The following is a 16328-nucleotide window of genomic DNA, read 5'->3' as shown; positions in this document are numbered from 1 at the left end:
CAAGCGAGCAACAGGGGCACCGGACCCAAGCAACCTTGTCACCAACAAACCCAGATCAGGGCAATATTGTCACCAGCAAACCAAGAACCGAGCAGTATTGTCACCAGACCCGAGCAACATTGTCACCAGCAAACCGAGATCAGGGCAATAATGTCACCAAATCCGGGCAACATTGTCATCAAATTCGGGCAACATTGTCACCAGCAAACCCAGAGCCTAGCAGTATTGTCACCAGACCCAGATCCAGCAACACTGTCACCAGACCCAGATCCAGCAACATTCTCACCGAACCCAGATCCAGCAACATTGTCACCGAACCCAGATCCAGCAACATTGTCACCGAACCCAGATCCAGCAACACTGTCACCGAACCCAGATCCAGCAACATTGTCACCGAACCCAGATCCAGCAACATTGTCACCGAACCCAGATCCAGCAACACTGTCACCGAACCCAGATCCAGCAACATTGTCACCGAACCCAGATCCAGCAACATTGTCACCGAACCCAGATCCAGCAACACTGTCACCGAACCCAGATCCAGCAACATTATCACCGAACCCAGATCCAGCAACATTGTCACCGAACCCAGATCCAGCAACATTGTCACCGAACCCAGATCCAGCAACATTGTCACCGAACCCAGATCCAGCAACATTGTCACCGAACCCAGATCCCAGCAACATTGTCACCGAACCCAGATCCAGCAACATTGTCACCGAACCCAGATCCAGCAACATTATCACCGAACCCAGATCCAGCAACATTGTCACCGAACCCAGATCCAGCAACATTGTCACCGAACCCAGATCCCAGCAACATTGTCACCGAACCCAGATCCAGCAACATTGTCACCGAACCCAGATCCAGCAACATTGTCACCGAACCCAGATCCAGCAACATTATCACCGAACCCAGATCCAGCAACATTGTCACCGAACCCAGATCCAGCAACATTGTCACCGAACCCAGATCCAGCAACATTGTCACCGAACCCAGATCCCAGCAACATTGTCACCGAACCCAGATCCCAGCAACATTGTCACCGAACCCAGATCCAGCAACATTGTCACCGAACCCAGATCCAGCAACATTGTCACCGAACCCAGATCCAGCAACATTGTCACCGAACCCAGATCCAGCAACACTGTCACCGAACCCAGATCCAGCAACACTGTCACCGAACCCAGATCCAGCAACATTATCACCGAACCCAGATCCAGCAACATTGTCACCGAACCCAGATCCAGCAACATTGTCACCGAACCCAGATCCAGCAACATTATCACCGAACCCAGATCCAGCAACATTATTCCGAACCCAGATCCAGCAACATTCTCACCGAACCCAGATCCAGCAACATTCTCACCGAACCCAGATCCAGCAACATTCTCACCGAACCCAGATCCAGTAACATTCTCACCGAACCCAGATCCAGCAACATTATCACCGAACCCAGATCCAGCAACATTCTCACCGAACCCAGATCCAGCAACATTCTCACCGAACCCAGATCCAGCAACATTGTCACCGAACCCAGATCCCAGCAACATTGTCACCGAACCCAGATCCAGCAACATTATTCCGAACCCAGATCCAGCAACATTGTCACCGAACCCAGATCCAGCAACATTGTCACCGAACCCAGATCCAGCAACATTGTCACCGAACCCAGATCCAGCAACACTGTCACCGAACCCAGATCCCAGCAACATTGTCACCGAACCCAGATCCAGCAATATTGTCACCGAACCCAGATCCAGCAATATTGTCACCGAACCCAGATCCAGCAACATTGTCACCGAACCTAGATCCCAGCAACATTGTCACCGAACCCAGATCCAGCAACATTGTCACCGAACCCAGATCCAGCAACATTATTCCGAACCCAGATCCAGCAACATTATCACCGAACCCAGATCCAGCAACATTCCCATCGAACCCAGATCCAGCAACATTGTCACCGAACCCAGATCCAGCAACATTCCCATCGAACCCAGATCCAGCAACATTGTCACCGAACCCAGATCCAGCAACATTGTCACCGAACCCAGATCCAGCAACATTATCACCGAACCCAGATCCAGCAACATTATCACCGAACCCAGATCCAGCAACATTGAACCAACCCAGATCCAACAACATTGTCACCTGACCCGAGCAACATTGTCACCAACCCAGATCCAACAACATTGACACCAGACCCGAGCAACATTGTCACCAACCCAGATCCAACAACATTGTCACCGAACCCAGATCCAGCAACATTGTCACCGAACCCAGATCCAGCAACATTCTCACCGAACCCAGATCCAGCAACATTATCACCGAACCCAGATCCAGCAACATTATCACCGAACCCAGATCCCAGCAAAATTGTCACCGAACCCAGATCCAGCAACATTGTCACCGAACCCAGATCCAGCAACATTATCACCGAACCCAGATCCAGCAACATTGTCACCGAACCCAGATCCAGCAACATTGTCACCGAACCCAGATCCAGCAACATTGTCACCGAACCCAGATCCAGCAACATTATCACCGAACCCAGATCCAGCAACATTGTCACCGAACCCAGATCCCAGCAACACTGTCACCGAACCCAGATCCAGCAACATTGTCACCGAACCCAGGTCCAGCAACATTAGCACCAAAACATTGTGACATTGTCACTGCATTGGAACAACATTGTCACCAAACCAGAGCAACACTGTGACTAGATTACAGCAACATTATCAACAGATTAGGATTGGATGGAGAGCAACATTGTCACCAATCCCGAGCAACACTGACATTGCATCAGAGCAACATTGACATTCGGTTAAAGTATAGAGGGTGACATTGTACGAAAATACAGCAGTATGGAGGGTAACATTGGGGTAACATTGGGGTAACATTGGGCTTTGATTAATAAGCTTCTAACTTCAGTTTGTGTAGTTAGGTTTCGGTAATAACACCTGGAAGATGATTGGTTCTCTGCAGAGCTGCACCAGATTTTGTACTCTCCAGTTTTAGTAAATCAACCCCATTGTCACCAAACCCCAGCAACACTGACATTGCATCACAGTAACATTGTCACCAGATAAGAGAAGTGTGGAGGGTAACATTATTACCAGATAATAGAAGTGTGGAGGGTAACATTGTTACCAGATAAGAGAAGCGTGGAGGGTAACATTGTTACCAGAATACAGAAGTGTGGAGGGTAACATTGTTACCAGAATACAGAAGTGTGGAGGGTAACATTGTCACCAGATAAGAGAAGTATGGAGGGTAACATTGTCACCAGAATACAGAAGTATGGAGGGTAACATTGTCACCAGAATACAGAAGTATGGAGGGTAACATTGTTACCAGATTACAGAAGGGTGGAGGGAAACATTGTCACCAGATATGAGAAATGTGGAGGGTAACATTGTTACCAGATTACAGAAGGGTGGAGGGAAACATTGTCACCAGATAAGAGAAGTGTGGAGGGTAACATTGTTACCAGAATACAGAAGTGTGGAGGGTAACATTGTTACCAGTTTTGCGATTGGAGCCCCATCTACAATGTGAATCCAGTGTTTGATTTAGAAGCTGGCCATACATGGATGAAAATTTGGGCACTTCAGCGGGGACGTCTATTGATTGACATCTCACAAGCGGGACTGCAGGGAAATTTCAGTTTGATCAGTGTTGCAGCCAATAGACTGCAGCGCTGATCAGTGTTTTCTGACAGCAGGGAGGTGGGGGAGTCTCCCCGCTGTCAGAATACATTACAATGACACAACGGGGAGGATTTCCGCAGCCACATCGAACGTGTGTATGGGGTAATTGGGTCCTTTTTATTTACATTCAGACAGGTTGCTGAATGCAAAAAACTGACACATGTATGGTGATCGTCAGGAGAAGGGGCAGACTGACAACTCATGGGGCCCCCTGGGCAATAGGGGATCATGGGGCCCCTGTGTCCTTGCCTAAACTCAAAAAAGCCTATGAAAAAGGTACCAGGGGCATCTCATGGGGCCCCCTACTGACCCCGGGCCCTCGGGCAGAGCCCGAGTTTCCAAATGGGCAGTTCGCCCCTGGTCAGGAGGATCCCTGCTCCATCACATCTGCAGAATAACACTTTTTGTGCACATTTCCTGCACCACACTCAAAAAGCACTGCCTATGCGATCTGCTGCAGGAGTCAATATATTCTTAATGGGACCTCAAACACAGACATCAAACACAGACCCCAAACACAGTGCATTTCCTATATATGTTATAAAGAAGAAATTAGAGAATAAAATAAAAAGTTAAGCTAGGGTATTTATCCCCATTTGGGGGATCTCAATGTACAATCATTATCAATGGGTCACCGACTCACCATATCATTTAGAGTGGGGCACCTACAAAGCCATAACCTATAGTAGAAAAAAACATATGAGGGACCAAGAGAGTTCACCCCTAAAGAGGCTTTAAAGGAGGACCAGCCACGGTGTAACCAAACAAGTACTGCTTTATTGACATCAAAAATTGTTATAAAGTTGGTCAAAATGACCTAAAATCCTCCAATCACCTATTTCTAATGGTGATTGGAGGATTATAAGTAATTTTGACCAATTTTATCACAATTTTTGATCTCAATAAAGTTGTACTTGTTTGGTTACACCGCGGCTGGTCCTCCTATAAAGCCTCTTTAGGGGTGAACTCTCTTGGTCCTCCATTCCCCTATATATTTTTTCTACTAATGTTATAAAGATGCCATAAAAAGCTATGTGTGTCATTATACTTCCACTAACCCAACGTATAAAATTCAAAATACTAACCACAGCTTACAAAGCCACCCACAACACTGCCCCTAGCTACATCACCAGCCTCATCCACAGATACCGCCCAAATCGCCCACTCCGCTCCTCCCATGATATCTTCCTCTCTAGTTCCGTCATCACCTCCTCCCACGCTCGCCTCCAGGACTTCTCCAGAGCCTCTCCCATCCTCTGGAACTCCCTACCCCAGTATGTCCGGTCAGCCCTCACCTTGTCTGCCTTTAGGCGATCTTTGAAAACTTATTTCTTCTTTGAAGCCTACACCACCTCCACCTAAGAACTGTACTTGAATCACCTCCGCCAGATCATCCCCCGCAGCGATCACCTTTTGTATCACCTCCCCTTTCCTTTAGATTGTAAGCTCCACGAGCCGGAACCTCCTATTACTTCTTTACTGAAATGTATTGTAATTGTACTGTCTCCCTTATATTGTAAAGTGCTGCGCAAAATGTTGGCGTTATATAAATCCTGTATAACAATAATAATATATAAATCCTGTATAATAATAATATATAAATCCTGTATAATAATAATAATATATAAATCCTGTATAATAATAATATATAAATCCTGTATAATAATAATAATATATAAATCCTGTATAATAATAATAATATAAATCCTGTATAATAATAATAATATATAAATCCTGTATAATAATAAGTGAATATAAGATATTTGACATTAGAAAGGAACTCCAGGAATGAATATTTCATACACAGTTACACTGTTCCAGTTTTGACCATTGTAACTATGTATAAACTACCTGTGGCAAGCTGGAAATCACTGAAGTAGATACTACTACTACATTGCTACTACAGTAATCGCCTCTAGCTTGCGGGTTCCATATCAAATGTCTGTCCTGCTGCACTCTGAACACAGGAGGTAGGCCACACAGCTCAGGTTCCATTCAGAGAAAGCTTTGCATTTTTTAATAAATGGAAAGGGTTTTCTGATTGGATGACGTGGAGAACATGACGTTGCCTCTCCACCTCACCCAGTCAGAGAACTCTTTGCATTCTCATTGGCTAATCATTTGCAGCGAAGGCATTCCTGAATGCACAGCTGCATATATGCACTCCCCTTTTATATGCAGCTGCTGAGCGGCGAATGCCCCCACCAGAGATGTTTGACATGTGACAACTTGATGGCGGGCTCGGCCACATGGGTTTGAAAAAAACATCCGAATGGCCCTGAGCTCATCACTACTTGTTACACCTTGGTGTCACTGATCTCTGGCAGCTGTTTACATCCAGTCTACATGCACTCCAGTGATGGTATTTCACAGGGCAGGTTTCTTGATGGTGACAACATTGGACCATGCTTCTGTAATGTGTACTGAACTAGTAGTCAAGTCAAATGACACTGCTCCAAAGAAGAAGGCCTCTCCTGTACCAGAGATGTTCTAGGTGCCAGCAGGAGGAGTCCACCCATACTCTCAACCCAGAGAAGCTAATGTTGTCACCTCTTCATAAAAACCTTAATGAGCCACTAGCAGATCCCAGCAACATTGTCACCGAACCCAGATCCAGCAACATTGTCACCGAACCCAGATCCAGCAACATTGTCACCGAACCCAGATCCAGCAACATTGTCACCGAACCCAGATCCAGCAACATTCTCACCGAACCCAGATCCCAGCAACACTGTCACCGAACCCAGATCCAGCAACATTGTCACGGAACCCAGATCCAGCAACACTGTCACGGAACCCAGATCCAGCAACACTGTCACCGAACCCAGATCCAGCAACACTGTCATCGAACCCAGATCCAGCAACACTGTCACCGAACCCACGTCCAGCAACATTCTCACCAAACCCAGATCCAGCAACATTGTCACCGAACCCAGATCCAGCAACATTGTCACTGAACCCAGATCCAGCAACATTCTCACCGAACCCACGTCCAGCAACATTCTCACCAAACCCAGATCCAGCAACATTGTCACCGAACCCAGATCCAGCAACATTGTCACCGAACCCAGATCCAGCAACATTCTCACCGAACCCAGATCCAGCAACATTCTCACCGAACCCAGATCCCAGCAACACTGTCACCGAACCCAGATCCAGCAACATTGTCACCGAACCCACGTCCAGCAACATTCTCACCGAACCCAGATCCAGCAACATTGTCACCGAACCCAGATCCAGCAACATTCTCACCGAACCCAGATCCCAGCAACACTGTCACCGAACCCAGATCCAGCAACATTGTCACCGAACCCAGATCCAGCAACATTATCACCGAACCCAGATCCAGCAACACTGTCACGGAACCCAGATCCAGCAACACTGTCACCGAACCCAGATCCAACAACACTGTCACGGAACCCAGATCCAGCAACACTGTCACCGAACCCAGATCCAGCAACACTGTCACCGAACCCAGATCCAGCAACACTGTCACCGAACCCAGATCCAGCAACACTGTCACAGAACCAAGATCCAGCAACATTATCACCGAACCCAGATCCAGCAACATTGTCCCCGAACCCAGATCCAGCAACATTGTCACCGGACCCAGATCCAGCAACATTGTCACCGGACCCAGATCCAGCAACACTGTCACCGAACCCAGATGAAATGACACTGCTCCAAAGAAGTAGGCCTCTCCTGTACCAGAGATGTACTAGGTGCCAGCAGGAGGAGTCCACCCATACTCCCAACCCAGAGAAGCTAATGTTGTCACCTCTTCATAAAAACTTTAATGAGCCACTAGCAGCATGTGCCCACCCAGGGACCACCGCCCTTGACATGTTTCGCCCTGATGGGCTTAGTTGTAACCCGATGAGCAGCAGTCACTACACCTGCAGTCTCTGTTGGAATCCCATGTGACAGAGTGACAACCCAGGAACATAATTAAGAGTCAGGAACAAAAAGTTGTCACCCTAAAAAAGGAAGTGCCTGAACAAAGAACAATATGGCTGGATCGCCAGAGATCATTCTAATTAAAGCTGCAGATTTAAAAAATGCTAAAAATGATCTGTGAAATGACATTAGCAGGAAAAATATATTAAATTTTAGTGATTTTCATTAACTGGCTGTGCTCAGCGCCGTCAGGATAAACGTTTACATTGCAGTACATTTCTCTGTGTTCGAGCCCATCTTAGCGTCAGAATTATATAATCCATTGTAGCCAGAATTAGCCGTTTTTATCTCCCTCATTAATGGGACTACAACCTCTTGTCCCATGACTCTGTGCTTTACAATCTTCCTCTCTGAGAACTGCAGGGGTGGTGCTAGAACTAGGGAACACACCCCTTGGCCACTTTTTCTCACGTTCAGATGCAGGGCCATTGAAATAAGATGATACCGGCATGCATAGATGTTTGCTATGTACATCTGTGGGTTGCAGAAGATGAACGCCAGAGAGACAGCAGACGGGCCGAGCTCTGGATTTAGTTTGAATGAAATGTTCAGGTTTGGCTGGAGCACACTCTAAACAGTCCACAGACCCTACTCGGCCCACTGAGGGTAATGTCATTACAGAGGGCCGACTGGACTCCATGTGTGGCTGCCCGAGTCACGGCCCAGCCTGGGGCAATGCTGGATTCCTGCTGCATAGCCAGCACTGGTTGTATAACGGACCCCCAGGGGCCACCCAGACTGTCACTTCCCACCTGCTATAATGTTACAGACCCTGTGTGACCCCTGACCTCCCTCTCTGCACCATATCACTTTGATGTCTGCCCTCTGTCTGCTGGGACAAATGCTGCTCCACTTCTAATGAGCTTCTACAAACAATACAGCAGAGCCAATGGCAGCACACAGACAGACAACACTGCAAGTCACACCTACATTCCTAAAGGGAAAGAAAGCAAAGAGCATTGGGCTGTGCGGCCGTTCACTCACATCTGCCCAGTTTGTTGGTGTCCAGATTCATCCAAGGGCTTGTTGCCCTTTTGACAGAAGGAGCGCTGGAACCCTGAGGATATCCTAGTGATACACTATATTTCCCAAAGTATTGGTCAGCCTGCCTTTACACACACACACAGGGGCGGACTGACCATTTGGAAACTCGGGCACCGCCTGAGGGCCCGGGGTCAGTAGGGGGCCCCATGAGATGCCCCTGGTACCTTTTTCATAGGCTTTTTTGAGTTTGGGCAAGGACACAGGGGCCCCATGATCCCCTATTGCCCGGGGGCCCCATGAGTTGTCAGTCCGTCCCTGCATACACATGAACTGTAATGGCCCCCCAGTCTTCGTCCGTAGGGTTCAATATTGAGTTGGCCCTGCCCTTTGCAGCTATAACAGCTTCAACTCTTCTGGGAAGGCCGTCCACAAGGTTTAGGAGGGTGTCTATGGGAAGGTTGGACCATTCTTCCAGAAGCACATTTGTCAGGTCAGGCACTGATGTCGGGGGAGGAGGCCTGGCTCACAGTCTCCACTCTAATTCATCCCAAAGGTGTTCTATGGGGTTGAGGTCAGGACTCTGTGCAGGTCAGTCAAGTTCCTCCACCCCAAACTGGCTCCTCCATGTCTTTATGGACCTTGCTTTGTGCACTGGTGTGCAGTCATGTTGGAACAGGAAGGGGCCATCCCCAAACTCCTCCCACAAAGTTGGGAGCAAGAAATTGTTCAAAATGTCTTGGTATGCTGACACCTGAACAGTTCCCTTCACTGGAACTAGGGGGCCAAGCCCAACCCCTATGAAACAACCTCACACCAAAATCCCCCCTCCACCAAACTTTACACTTGGCACAATGCAGTCAGGCAAGTACAGTTCTCCTGGCAACTGCCAAACCCAGGCACATCCATCAGATTACCAGACAGAGAACCGTGAGTGGTCACTCCAGAAAACACGTCTCCACACGCTAGAGTCCAGTGGCGGCGTGCTTTACACCACTGCATTCGATGCTTTGCATTGCACTTGGTGATGTAAGTGCAAAGTCTCATCGGTGCAAATTGCGAATTGAAATCGCATCTAATGAAGGTGAATGTCAGTGTCTTAACATGCAATTTGCTGCAGCGCGATTTCTAAAGTAGTTCTTGCATTACTGTTTCTGCAGTTTTGTCATGATTTCACATACATAGAATATAATGGAAATCACACTGCAAATTGCAAGAAATAATTGAAAATCTTCTCACGTAGCAATAAAGTCTTCAGAAATCGCACCTGAAATTGCACACAAATTGCACGATACAGGCTTGGATGCAGCTGCTCGGCCATGGAAACCCATTCCATGAAGCTCTCTACACACTGTTGTTGTGCTAATCTGAAGGCCACACCAAGTTTGGAGGTCTTTAGTTATTGACTCTGCAGACAGTTGCGTTGACCCTATTGTCATTTTACGTGGCCTACCACTGAGTTGCTGTTGTTCCCAGTTGCTTCCACTTTGTTATAATCCCACTAACAGTTCAGCGCAGGGGCGGACTGACCATTTGGAAACTCGGGCACTGCCTGAGCGCCCAGGGTCAGTAGGGGGCCCCATGAGATGCCCCTGGTACCTTTTTCATAGGCTTTTTTGAGTTTGGGCAAGGACACAGGGGCCCCATGATCCCCTATTGCCCGGGGGCCGGGAGTCGCTGTTTTCCTGGGTCCCTTGTTCCCAGAGACCATGACTCTGTAAGCAGCACTTTATATAATATGTAATATGACAATAACCAAAGAAATAGAAATGGCTATAACACCTCAAACAAATAGGTAAAACATCAGCAAATAGGGTATACAGTTGATATATATATATATATATATATTGTATTTACAGTAGCAAATAGAATGTACTAATATTAAGCCAAAGGTCCAGAGGATGATCCCTAGGCCCTATATTGGGGTTAGTTCAGCCTAAGGAGCAATGTTACAATAACAGTCTGCCAGCATGTTAGGGCCCAGATCCAGCGTTGGAGCGCTCAAAATAAGTTCCTCCTAACCCAGGTATAGACACCTACACTGTCTCCCCAGCAAACAATACTGTTCCTGTTTAATAGGTTAAAGTAGGCTTTGGCCAGTGGCCTCTCACCAACTCCTGGAGTGACAGGTTATCTCCCTCTGTTTTCCTTTGCCAGCTCAGCAAAGTCAACAGTAGCAGCGTTCTCCCCAACGATCAGTTGGCAGCACCAGTCAGTGATGGTGGCATTCTCCCCAATGACCAGGTGGCAACATCAGTCAGTGACAGTGTCATTCTCCCCAGTGATCCAGTGGCAGCACCACTCAACAATAGTGGTGTTTTCATTTAGCAGGTGATGTCCACTACTTCTCTGTATCCCCGATTCAGTGGTAAAACATTCTACTAACAGCCTGCAGTACAGTCTGTCTCCCACCATGTCTTCACCACATCTCCCCCCAGCCTGAAAACAGACCTTTCTTTTCCTCTCCACAGAGCCTCGGTCATACTGGGATATCTAGTTCCCTTTCCAATCTGATACACAAGCTCAGTCTGCCTGCGGACTACATCTCCCACAAGTCTCAGTTCCTCCCAGCAAGTTCTTGCAATTCCCAAGATGAATAACAGCCCATATTATGACCTCCTTCCGCCAATCACAATCTGTCCAGCATGTATATTGGCTCACCCAAAATGGCCACCCCCAGGTTGAAGACACTCCATAGCTGAGCATTGTTTATGATCTTCCCCAAAATGGTCACTTCAGCTCAGCATTGTGGGCAATTCATTTGACCTTCCTTGCGTCACAAGTAAGGAACAAAGCTTCCAAACTGGGAAAACTTTTGTAAGCGCTAGCAAACCGGGCTACACACACACACTTTCTTTATTTCAGGTACTTATATAGCGCCGCCAATTTACGCAGCGCTTTACATATATATTGTACATTCACATCAGTCCCTAACCCTCAAGGGGTGTACAATCTAAGGTCCCTAACTCACATTCATACATACACATACTAGGGACAATTTAGACAGGAGCCAATTAACCTCCCAGCATGTCTTTGGAGTGTGGGAGGAAACTGGAGTATCCGGAGGAAACGCACACAGGCACAGGGTTTATAGGTTGAAAAAAGTCAGAAGTCTATCCAGTTCAACAACAGAAAAACAAATAACTAGAAAACTTTTATATAACAATCATAATCCCACAGATGATTCAAAGGAAGGAAAAAAAAAAACCTCTGTTGTCTCTTCAGAGCCCAGATGAAGGGGGTGATTTCTGGCCCCCGAAATGTGTTGGCTCTTTGACAAAGTCTTTTACCTGATCTTAGATTGGAATAACTTTACATCTGGATGATTAACTGTAGATGTGGCACTTTAAGATTCATTCAGGTTGAATTCTTGGGCTGTATAGTGTGAACTAGGGCCATATATCGACACCTGAGAGCCACGGGCGTTGTGTGCAGTATAAATGAATTACAGGATACAGCTGAATGTCGGTGTACTGTACACTGGTACTTCCATAATGCACACGCAGGGGCGGACTGACAACTCATGGGGCCCCTGGGCAATAGGGGATCATGGGGCCCCTGTGTCCTCGCCCACACTCAAACCACACCCACAAAAGCCTATGAAAGGTACCAGGGGCATCTCATGGGGCCCCTTACTGACCAAGGGCCCTTGGGCAGTGCCCGAGTACCCAAATTGTCAGTTCGCCCCTGTGCACACGTGTATGGGTGTATGACCCTGAGCACAGACTGTCTGCATTTTGAGGTTGAATGCTGGTACACAGGCACATGTTTATGCTCAAGCAGGGGTGGACTGACCATTTGGAAACTCGGGTCAGTAGGGGGCCCCATGAGATGCCCCTGGTACCTTTTTCATAGGCTTTTTTGAGTTTGGGCAAGGGCACAGGGGCCCCATGATCCCCTATTGCCCGGGGGCCCCATGAGTTGTCAGTCCGCCCCTGTGCTCAAGGTTGTGTATACCCACGTACAGCTATTTCCTGTAATTCATTTGTATACCCCTGACTCCCAGTTGCCAAAATACATCCATATTTTCCGTTATAGGGACCAATACCCATGTGTGCATGAGCCCTAAAAGCAAAATAGTCCAAATAGTGGGTGAAAAGCATAAAAAGCACTGCAAGTATATGTGTTAAAAAGTGTTACACCACAATGTAAAAAACACGTGCCTGCATGTGCATGTTATCCGTACACTAATGAATGCTCTGCGGCGTAAGGGCTCATGTACACTGCAGCTCCTAAACGGATGTTCAGGAGCTGTTCAGCGGTTTTTTCAGCAGCCCCTGAACTCTCCCTAATGTTTTCCTATGTGTCCATGTACACATCATCATTTACAGGCAGTTGAGTTTACAATAGTTTTTTTGAATGCACCAAACTTGCGTTCAAGAGTCCTTTTGGCTAAGATCAAGTGTAGTATCTGTTCTTATCAGTGTCCAGTGGGGGTGCTCCTGACCATTCTAGCTTTGCGGGGATGGTTGTTGTATAGTACCCCCACTGGTATGATGGGGGTCTGGATGGCTATTACGGGGGGAACAGAAACCGGGGAGCGCCATGATTCGTTCTGGGGCCTCGGGAGTAATTCTCCTTTGGAACGTCTGAAGGACCCAGTACCTCCTGATTTGGACGATCTACCTTGGTCTGGCCAGGGGCTGGGGACACAAAAAGTCCGCAAACTCAGTGCCCCCTGGGGAAGACGCTCTCAGGGGTGTCACTAGTAACACTTGGGTGTGGGACCCCACGGTGTGAAGATGACACTTGGCCACTGTTTTTCACCTCTTTTTGCACAGCGCCCTAAGGACCAGGCCTTTTGGCTAGGACCAGGGCAATTTTTGCTACGGGCCTCAGGGCCTGGTCTGTGCACAATTCGGCACGGTACCATTTTTTTATTTTTTCTTTACTTTATCTTATATTATTTATTATGCACTCCCACTTTTTGCTTTCGCTTATGTGTGTGTTTTTCACGGATGGAGGGTGTGGGTCCTCGGGCCTAACCTGAAGTCTAGGGGGAGGATGTGTGGCCTTTTGGTTCCTTCCTCCCCTGATCCCTAGGGAGTTTTCTCTTCGGGAGAACCCCCTTGCCTAGTACTGGATGTCCGGCTTCGGCTGGACATAAGGAACGGTGGTCCACCAGGCCTTTTGGCCAGGAGGACCAAATGGGAACCTTGTCCCTGTCAGGAGCTTCGTGCCCCGGGGGATCAGGTGAACGGTCCAACCCTTCCGGGGGTAGGACAAACACACCCCTAAGTGCACTTTTTCGTGTGGTGTTCGCACTTGCACATTTTTTGTGATCACTTACGGGTTTTTCGTTGTAGTTTGCACGTTTGCGGACTTAAAAAAAAAAAAAAAGTAGATTTTACCAGCGTTTCAAACGCTTGTAAACATGGTTAACCATATTTATAAGCGTTTGCGTTTATAAGCGTTTTTTAACTGTGCCATATCCAGATGCTGTCCAGAGCCTTTTTTCATCATCAGAAATGCATGCAAAGTGTTTTCCATGTATTGAAATGGACCCGGTACACCAGCGCAGTCAGTTCCAGGTTTCATGTGAAGGAAAAAATAATAGAACGCGCCGCATTATGCTCATGATGGGATCCATAGTGAATACAACCAGAAAAGACCGGTCATCTCAACACATACTGCTCTCTCTGCTTCTGCTCTCTCTATTTCTCTCAAGAAATTTTTTACTATTTTTCAGTGCTTTCTGAGCATTTTGGAAGGTCTCCTGAGGTTATCTTTTGAAAAACGCTTCTAAACACAAACGTGCATAAACGGTATGCAAACGTGGCTAAACTGACGTTTTTTTAACCTACTTTTTTCAGCAGTCAGTTTACAAACGCCTCATGTACATGTGCCCTAAATGAGTGGAAAACTGACTACAGATTGTAAAATTGTTGGATGTGCAGATGCTGCCTTACCGATTTCAAGGTAAAGAGATTTTTCAGCACACCATAAACTGGTTCAAGTGTATGTGAATGGAGGAGGGGGGGCAAGAGAAGGGGATGCTGCCTGCTCTGTCGGGGACAAATGATAGCCATTGGCAAGCTCTCCAATTGTTAGTGCCCCTGACAACAGCCAGTGACATTTGTAAGTACCTAAAGAGGTGAGAAAGCCCCTCTCCTTCTAAGTTGACCAAAAAAAGGATTTGATTGGACGTCTGATATTATTATACAGGATTTATATATTATTATTAATATACAGGATTTATATATTATTATTATACAGGATTTATATATTATTATTATTATACAGGATTTATATATTATTATTATTATTATTATACAGGATTTATATATTACTATTATTACACAGGATTTATATATTATTATTATTATTATACAGGATTTATATATTATTATTATACAGGATTTATATATTATTATTATTATTATTATACAGGATTTATATATCATTATTATTATTATACAGGATTTATATATTATTATTATACAGGATTTATATATTATTATTATACAGGATTTATATATTATTATTATACAGGATTTATATAGCACCAACAGTTTGCTCAGCGCTTTACAATATAACGGGAGACAATACGGCAACAATACAGTTCAATACAAGAGGGATAGGAGGGCCCTGATCCTGGGAGCTTACAATCTAGGAGGGAGGGGCTAGTGGTACAAAAGGTAGTAACTGTGGGGGATGGACTGGTTGGAAGATATGATGTCATGTCGTGTATATGAAACCCTTAAAGGGTCAGTGCACAAAAAAATGATGTTTCAGTGTTTGGTAGATGCTGTAGAGCAGGGGTGTCAAACTGGCGGCCCTCCAGCTGTTGTGAAACTACAAGTCCCATCATGCCTCTGCCTTTTGGAGTCATGCTTGTAACTGTCAATCTTGCAATGCCTCATGGGACTTGTAGTTTGGCAACAACTGGAGGGCCGCCAGTTTGACACCCGTGCTGTAGAGTTAAACCCTCTGACAGTCTCTTCCATCTCTTGAGGACTCTCTTGGTAAGAATCCTTGTTCTCGCTTTTTCCTCCTTTTTTACATCATCTTCAGTCATTTTGCAGCATTTTCCTGTCTACAGGCAGTCCAGTGATGGCTGCATAGCATCTTTCATGGCAGGTTACCTGATGGTGACAATATTGGACCATGCCTGTGTAATATGTATTTGAAGGGCCACTTGCAGCCTCCATCTGACGCAAGTGGGACAGGGTGACAACACAGGAGCACATTCAAGAGACAGGGACTGAGTGTTGTCACCCTATAACAGGAAGTGCCTGAAAAAGGGTCTTTATTGCATTATTTCAATGAAATCTTCAGACCCAAATAGAATGAGAACAACAGTTGAAATAATACGAGATTTGAATGATTGGGTTTATATCTACTTTATTACACAGGAATGTATCTGGTGGTAATGCAGCCGGTAATGTGGCTGAAAGCATTACCACTCATGACCACAAGGGGGACAGACTCCTCCGAACTCCTTTCTACGCTCAAAATACTTTCTGCTGAAAAAGTGAATGAAATACGTCAGCGGACTGACACCTATCTCCAAGACACCCATCTCCAAGACACCCATCTCCAAGACACCCGCCAGTGCGTTGAAGTCAGAAAGTCTGCTTATCTGAAAGTTTTAGGAAATCCATAACAGACTGATTTAGCAGGATTTTCACAGTGCTTAATGTACAAAATTTGGTAGTATTTTATCTTTGTCTCCAAGAA

This window comes from Staurois parvus, unplaced genomic scaffold (assembly GCF_062004578.1).
Source record: "Staurois parvus isolate SC_StPar_1 unplaced genomic scaffold, SC_StPar_1.0 ptg000646l, whole genome shotgun sequence".
NCBI lineage: Eukaryota > Metazoa > Chordata > Amphibia > Anura > Ranidae > Staurois > Staurois parvus.
The sequence above is the reverse complement of the archived record's forward strand: the minus strand, read 5'-3'. Positions refer to the sequence as shown.